The sequence below is a fragment of the Haliotis cracherodii genome, unplaced genomic scaffold (assembly GCF_022045235.1).
Source record: "Haliotis cracherodii isolate W230 unplaced genomic scaffold, xgHalCrac1.p SCAF_14, whole genome shotgun sequence".
NCBI classification, from domain to species: Eukaryota; Metazoa; Mollusca; class Gastropoda; order Lepetellida; family Haliotidae; genus Haliotis; species Haliotis cracherodii.
In genome coordinates, this window is record NW_027266269.1 from 8560863 (window position 1) to 8569849 (window position 8987).

The window sequence follows — 8987 nt, forward strand, 5'->3', positions numbered from 1 at the left end:
GATTATTCTTAAAGCTCTCATTGATATCTATAGAAATCTTAATAAGAAGTTGTATTGTGTTTTTGTCGATTTTAGCAAAGCTTTCGATACAGTATGGAGGTGTGGTCTGTGGGAAAATAATGATAAAGTCTAATATCAAAGGAAAATGTTTAAATGTCATATATAATATGTATCAAAATATCAAATCTTGTGTTTCTCATAATAACAAGGTGTCAGGTTTCTTCCCATGTCAAAAGGGTGAAAGACAAGGTGAAAATGTGTCACCTTTTCTGTTTGCTTTGTACCTCAATGACCTTGAACAATTTTTATCTGAAAATGACTTTGAAGGACTGCATAATGTAAATAACCTTTCAATAGATTCACTTGAACTGTACATACAACTTTTTCTCATTTTGTATGCCGATGATACTGTTTTAATGGCCGAAAGCCCAGACGATTTAAGAAAGTGTCTCACTCTATTTAAAGAATATTGTACTATCTGGAAACTTAAAGTCAATGTTGACAAAACGAAAGTTGTTATTTTTGCCAAGCGCTCCACAATTAGAGTCTTCAATTTTATGTTAAAAGGCTCGATTCTTCATGTTGTTAAAGAATATGTTTACCTTGGTATTTTATTTACAAACACTGGTAGACTGACAGATCAGGCATCTAGAGCAATGTACGCCGTATTTCGTAAAATTAGAAAATTAGAAATTCCTATTGAGTGTCAATTGAAATTTTTTGAACAACTTGTTCAGCCAGTATTGTTATATGAATCTGAGGTGTGGGGTTTTGAAAATGCTGTTGTCATTGAACGTGCACATCTTCAATTTTGTAAATATATTCTCAAGTTAAAACAGTCAACACCCGATTACATGGTATATGGTGAACTAGGGAGGTATCCTCTCAGCATTTTCATCAAGATAAGAATGGTTTAATATTGGTGCAAGCTAACATCATCACAAACTAGCCTTTCTAGTATAGTATATAAACTTATGTTTCAAATGTCCATTGCAAATCCAGATTACCTTTTCCCACTATTAAAAGAAGTAAAATGCATTCTTCAAAATATAGGCTTTAATTACATTTGGTTGTCTCAAATCTTTATTAGTGCCGCATGGTTGAAACAAAATGTGAAACATGTTCTCATTGATAATTTTCTGCAAAGATGGCGAGAATCAAGGGAAAATTCACCTAAAGGTTACTATTATAACATGTTTAAAGAGTTACCATCCCTAGAACCTTATTTACTAGAACTACCAATCACCTTACGCATCTCTCTTGATCGTTTTAGAACAGCAAATCATAGATTACCCATTGAAACAGGAAGATGGTATAATATTGTGAGAGAGGAAAGAAAATGTACATTGTGTAAAAAATTGATATGTGATGAAATGCACTTTTTGTTAGAATGTCCAAAACTCTCAGAAATTAGAAACAAGTTTTTACCTCAATACTACTCTATATATCCTTCTGCCATAAAATTCTCTCATTTGATGTCCATTATTTATAAGCCAATTCTATTAAAACTGTCGAGTTATATAAGATCATGTATGAAAATGTTCCATTGACATGTTTTCTCCTATTGTATCTAATTCCTGTATCCAATTACGTCTCTGTATCACTGCCGTGATTTAAGAGAATAAACATCATTCATTCATTCATTCTGTACGGCAGCGGGTCTTGTACCCGCTACTTCAGACAAGAGGCGGATCCTCGGAGTAAGCTGCAGTGACTGAGTTCACTGGCTCGGACACGTCCGTCGCATGGAGGACGTGACAACACGTAAAATCTCCTCTATGGCGCACCTTGAAATACGCCAGCAGGCGTACATAAGAGGCTTCTCTACTCCAGTATAACAGGGCAGGCAAACAAATAACCCTCTTGTGGATCCCCGCCCACGTAGGAATTTACGGCAACGAAAGCGCCGATAAAGCAGCTAAATTATCTCTCAAAATGTCAGAAATAAACCTAAACCTACCCATCTCAAAATCAGAAATTAAAAGTGTAAACAAACAAAAAATAACCAAAAAATGGCATAATCAATATCAAAACTGAAATAGCCAAATCAAAATGTGCTCAGAAAACCACTAGCCAAAACTAAAATCCTACACCCCTCAAAGAAAATTGACAGATTAATTACAAAACTCCAAACAGGACACACTAACCTAAATAACCACCTAAAAAAACTTAAAAGGCACGCACCACGGGCAACTGCCCCCACTGCAAACAACCCGAAACCACAGAACACGCACTCATCCACTGCACCCACTACCAAACACACAGAACCACACTACAAACCACCTTCAATCTAAATAAGGTTCCTACTCTAGATGAAATACTAAACCCTCAAAATAAACTAGAAAACTTCAAGGCCTTAGGCGTATTCCTAATCAAAACAGACCTAATTAAGCGCATCTAAAACCTAATTAATCTACCAATCCAAAAATCCATTAAACATACAAACACCCACCTCAACCGGCTCCTTTAGTTCCCTCCTCCACCCACCTCGGCATTTATTCCAAATTTTAAAAAATAAAAAAATTCAATATAATTAAGTAACCCCTAAAAGCCCCCTCTTTGGTTGCACACACCACTTTCACCCTTTTCGGAATACACTAAATGGTCTGGCCAGGCCCGCGTGGAAATACGCTACAGTCGGAAAGCGCACGTTAAATCTTCTATATCAGTCAGTCAGTCAGTCAGTCCAGTATAACAATATCTACTCTACTGAATAAACACTGCCTCCTACTTGTATATATACTTGCCAACCACACTCTGTTTATCACTTGCGTGATAACGGTGTTAGAACCTACACCGAAACGTCGCTCTTAATTGTAAATCTTATCCTTACTTAGTACTCCAACTTCTAAATGCCTATCAAAGAAGTTAGAGTTGCATATGTTTGTATTTTTCAGTGTTTGTATTTTGTCTGAACGGATTCTTTAATTTTGTACCTGAAACATTTATTTTTGCAATTTAAATATGCACATACTGCTGAATATCCATATGCATATTGCTACGTATATTTATTCAGAATATCATATATGTGTGAGGAGTATTCCATTAGTTGCACGAGTAGGCTTTTAGTGATTGTTATGAAAAACCGACGACCTGAGTTGAACAATGTTTGAATGAACCTATAATGTATGAGATAACACGACAGTTGTGTATATCATGATCAAACAACAGATACCTGGTGTTCGTTTAGGGTAAGCATAATTTGAAAGTTTTTTTTCCATGATTTGATTATAGAATCTATTTACATATTATTTTTTATATTTACTATTTACTTATATTTGTTAACAATTTTGCATGGAAGAATAATATATGCTTTTAACTTTAAAAATAATTTAGCCACATATGAAAAACCTCATGATTTCAATATTGTAGTGTGATTATTTTGTATACATATTTTTATGTTTCCATCAATTATTGTCATGTAGCAACATTCAGTGCTTTGATGCCACACAACACATTTGACTGAACTTCTCTTTCTTTTGCTGAAAGCAATGCTCTACCGTTCGAAAATTGGAATTATTCACTTTTGTTTAATATATTACGCCATGTATTTTACTTGTTGACTTTTAGTCTGAGATTATTGGCTTTATCACTTCACATTGGTGATATATCAAATTTACATATGTGACCCACCAGGGGAAAAGGACCTTATGGATGCGAGGAAACAATCGTGCTGTGACGTAAACTTACTTCCGAGAAAATGGCCATGTGTGTGGACTGTACACAACTTTTCTCGGTAGTTCGTAATGTAATAAAAACATTAATTCAAAACAGTTCATAAAACATACATACATTCAATTAATCAGACATTATATCTGAAAAAATGTCCAAATGTTTGATGTCATGCATCTCTGGAATTTATAAATTGAAACTTGTGAATTGTATGTTTGTGTTCCTTTGATACTTTAGTTTTTAAATATAATGAGAAGTCTAAATGTAATATTTCATCCATGTGGTCATTTATAGAATGGTTGATCATGTATGTCATTATAGCATCAGTTCCTAGCATCAACGGTTGGTTACGTATGTCATTGTAGAACTGCACGATAACACTCAATCAAGGTTGTTTAATTAGCATCAGTTCCTAGCATCAACGGTTGGTGAGATATGTCATGGTAGAACTGCACGGTAACGCTTAAGCAAGGTTGTTTAATTAGCATCAGTTCCTAGCATCAACGGTTGGTTACGTATGTCTTTGTAGAACTGCACGGTAACGCTCAAGCAAGGTTGTTTAATTAGCATCAGTTCCTAGCATCAGTTCCTAGAATAAAAGGTTGGTTACGTATGTCATTGTAGAACTGCACGGTAACGCTCAAGCAAGGTTGTTTAATTAGCATCAGTTCCTAGCATCAACGGTTGGTTACGTATGTCATTGTAAAACTGCACGGTAACGCTCAAGCAAGGTTGTTTAATTAGCATCAGTTTCTAGCATCAGTTCCTAGCATCAATGGTTGGTTATGTATGTCATTGTAGAACTGCACGGTAACGCTCAAGCAAGGTTGTTTAATTAGCATCAGTTCCTAGCATCAACGGTTGGTAACGTATGTCATTGTAAAACTGCACGGTAACGCTCAAGCAAGGTTGTTTAATTAGCATCCGTTCCTAGCATCAGTTCCTAGCATCAACGGTTGGTCACCTATGTCGTTCTAGAACTGCACGGTAATGCTCAAGCAAGGTTGTTTAATTAGTATCAGTTTCTAGCATCAGTTCCTAGCATCAACGGTTGGTTACGTATATCATTGTAGAACTGCACGGTAACGCCCAAGAAAGGTTGTTTAAATAGCATCAGTTTCTAGCATCAACGGTTGGTTACGTATGTCATTGTAGAACTGCACGGTAACGCTCAAGCAAGGTTGTTTAATTAGCATCAGTTCCTAGCATCAACGGTTGGTTACGTATGTCATTGTAGAACTGCACGGTAACGCTCAAGCAAGGTTGTTTAATTAGCATCAGTTCCTAGCATAAGTTCCTAGCATCAACGGTTGGTTACGTATGTCATTGTAGAACTGCACGGTAATGCTCAAGCAAGGTTGTTTAATAAGCATCAGTTCCTAGCATCGCTTCCTAGCATCAATGGTTGGTTACGTATGTCATTGTAGAACTGCACGGTAACGCTCAAGCAAGGTTCTTTAATTAGCATCAGTTCCTAGCATCAACGGTTGGTTACGTATGTCTTTGTAGAACTGCACGGTAACGCTCAAGCAAGGTTGTTTAATTAGCATCAGTTCCCAGCATAAGTTCTTAGCATCAACGGTTGGTTATGTATGTCATTGTAGAACTGCACGGTAATGCTCAATCAAGATTGTTTAATTAGCATCAGTTCCTAGCATCAACGGTTGGTTACGTATGCCATTGTAGAACTGCACGGTAACACTCAAGCAAGGTTGTTTAATTAGCATCCGTTCCTAGCATCAGTTCCTAGCATCAACGGTTGGTCACGTATGTCATTGTAAAACTGCACGGTAACGCTCAAGCAAGGTTGTTTAATTAGCATCAGTTCCTAGAATCAGTTCCTAGAATCAAAGGTTGGTTACGTATGCCATTGTAGAACTGCACGGCACCGCTCAATCAAGGTTGTTTAATTAGCATCAGTTCCTAGCATCAATGGTTGGTTACGTATGTCATTGTAGAACTGCACGGTAACGCTCAAGCAAGGTTGTTTAATTAGCATCAGTTCCTAGCATCAACGGTTGGTTACGTATGTCTTTGTAGAACTGCACGGTAATGCTCAAGCAAGGTTGTTTAATTAGCATCAGTTCCTAGCATAAGTTCCTAGCATTAACGGATGGTTACGTATGTCATTGTAGAACTGCACGGTAATGCTCAAGCAAGGTTGTTTAATAAGCATCAGATCCTAGCATCGCTTCCTAGCATCAATGGTTGGTTACGTATGTCATTGTAGAACTGCACGGTAACGCTCAAGCAAGGTTGTTTAATTAGCATCAGTTCTTAGCATCAGCGGTTGATTACGTATGTCATTGTGGAACTGCACGGTAACGCTCAAGCAAAGTTGTTTAATTAGCATCAGTTCCTAGCATCAGTTCCTAACATTAACGGTTGGTAACGTATGTCATTGTAGAACTGCACGGTAACGCTCAAGCAAGGTTGTTTAATTAGCATCAATTCCTAGCATCAACGGTTGGTAACGTATGTCATTGTAGAACTGCACGGTAACCCTCAAGCAAGGTTGTTTAATTAGCATCAGTTCCTAGCATCAACGGTTGGTTACATATGTCATTGTAGAACTGCATGGTAACGCTCAAGCAAGGTTGTTTAATTAGCATCAGTTCCTAGCATCAACGGTTGATCACCTATGTCGTTCTAGAACTGCACGGTAACGCTTAAGCAAGGTTGTTTAATTAGCATCAGTTCCTAGCATCAACAGTTGGTTACATATGTCATCATAGAACTGCACGGTAACGCTCAAACAAGGTTGTTTAATTAGCATCAGTTCCTAGCATTAACGGTTGGTTACGTATGTCATTATAAAACTGCACGGTAATGCTCAAGCAAGGTTGTTTAATTAGCATCAGTTCCTAGCATCAGTTCCTAGCATCAACGGTTGGTTACGTATGTCTTTATAGAACTGCACGGTTACGCTCAAGCAAGGTTGTTTAATTAGCATCCGTTCCTAGCATCAGTTCCTAGCATCAACGGTTGGTCACGTATGTCATTATAGAACTGCACAGTAACGCTCAAGCAAGGTTGTTTTATTAGCGTCGGTTCCTTCCATGAATGATGTCCATGTACGATATACCTTGCCATCAACATAGATCTTTGTGTGTGTTCATATGAATTTGTTTAAAAACATAAATACCAGGGACATGAACACTTCTGTGTGACAGTTAATGTCACATTACTTTTAACATTGGGGGCACAGGTGCCCCACTAGTCTAAGGCGCCGCGATTCGCTGGTCACAGTTGCGTTCATTGGACCCACCAGAAACCTATGATTGTGGGTTCAAATCCCGGTTTGCACCGATTATGTTTCTAGGTTTGTCAGCACCTTACCCGTGCTCGTGGGTTTTACGGAAGTGGTAAACTCTGAGACCTGCATCAATTCGGGCTTTCCTCCCATATTTAGCTGACACGCCACGATATAACTGTAATACTGTTGAAAGCGGCGTTAAACCCAACTAACTCAGTCATTCACTCACTACTTTAAACATCAACTCGTATCCCAAAATATTCCGAGAACTGCAATAAACAAATATTGCATTGGAGTCTGTGGGAGTAAAATCGTGATGCAAAAAGCAGCATCTTCCACACCTGTTGTAATCTATTTTGTATCTTGAAGTATACCCAAAAATATATAGAACCGAAAACCATCGACACTTCATCACAAAAACTACTTTATAATCACTAATAGCATTTATCAATCATATTGAGTCAAGGACAATAGCATTGGTTTCCAGTTTCAACAAAATTATCAGATTCTCTATCCTTTTATCGCAGCTGAAGCGATAGTGTAAATCCTGCTGGGGAACCGTGTAAGTAGCAGAAGTACCATAAGTCCCCACGGTCCCTAGTATGGTGACCTAACTTTGGTTGCTGGTGATCTATAGCCCGTTTTTATAATGTGTTGTTGAATCATAGGTTATTCTTTTAATTGTTCACGCAACTAGTTTTATTTCTAAACTGTGATAGTCAAGTTATTTATACTGTCCGTCGATGACAGGTTTTTATTCGTCAAAATTTATTAACTATTAATGTTCTCGTCAACTATATGGCTTAAATATTTCCGATGTGACGTTAAATTTTAACTCACTTACTCACTCACTATCATTTTATCCTTTTATCGCTTGATTGTCTGGTTTGTATACAGGCCGCTGTTACAAGACAGGAGTACTTCAGGGCGGTCTCAAGATACAAACACTTACATTTTTTGCAAATTAAAAATTGTATCGGCGCGTGTGTGTGTGTGCGTGCGTGCGTGCGTGCGTGCGTGCGTGCGTGTGTGTGTGTGTGTGTTAGCAAATTGCAACTTGTATCAGCGCGGGGGACCATGATTTTCTTTTCGGGAACACCTGTGTCATCATGGACTTTAATTGTCATAACTATTTTCCCTTTTACGTGCTTTACATCTGTTTTGGGGGACATTCGAGATGGGTTTGGTCTTGTGTCGACGATATACTGGCTTTATACTTTAATCCATGGAACATCGAACCTTCGATGTTTCATAACGCGGTGACACGTGGCCACAGCGCACATGTGTCACAAACCAGGTGAAGCTAAGCATTGTCGTCCACGGAGAGTAGTTGGGTGGGTGACCGCATTTCTAGAGCTGCTGTCCTGCCCGACACTGAAGCATGTGTATCACATGTGTTGTCTCCTGAGGCAAGTGACTTTGTTTCGATCTGCTTCTGTTTACCAAGCAGTAGTCGCTATATAAGTGGACTAATCTTGGACGCAACGTTAAACCCCATTTCAACGCACCTCACCTCACCAAGCAGTAAAATTAGGTACTCAGTAGGATGAAATGGGGATATGACTGTTAACCTTTAAGTGCATCACAAGGATAAGGTAGTTTGGGTTTTTTACTCCCCAGGGAGCTGAGAATGAAAATCGAGAGCACACGTTTTATTATTCTGATAATTATCGATATTATATTTATTACATAGCCTGCTTTATATGGAACATTGAACCCTCGATATAGCATCACACAACATGAAATATAATCTATTGAACTGTGAACCTTTCAGAATACAACCAACAAAATAGGGTCGTTATCTTTCGTCCTGGATAAGCTTGCTCGCCCTGTGAGCAGGATTAATGCAAGTCCAGGTATGGAATCATAGAACTCAAGGTTAAGTATGTGAACTTTTAAAATGAAACAATAGTTTAAGCAGTTGCAGCAGTTTACGACAAGCACAGTCGCCTTTTACGGCAAGCATGGGTCTTATTCTAAAGTAATTTACGGTAGTATATGAAGGAGCAAGGACTAAATAATGATCACCATATTTGTATTAAGGCTAAGTTGCTCAATC

At 38.1% G+C, this 8987-nt stretch overlaps 1 pseudogene; it reads left to right on the forward strand.

The window, feature by feature from the left end:
* The first annotated feature begins 557 nt into the window (after positions 1-557).
* On the forward strand, positions 558-1550 carry LOC139460859 (uncharacterized; annotated as a pseudogene).
* The last annotated feature ends 7437 nt before the right edge of the window (positions 1551-8987 follow it).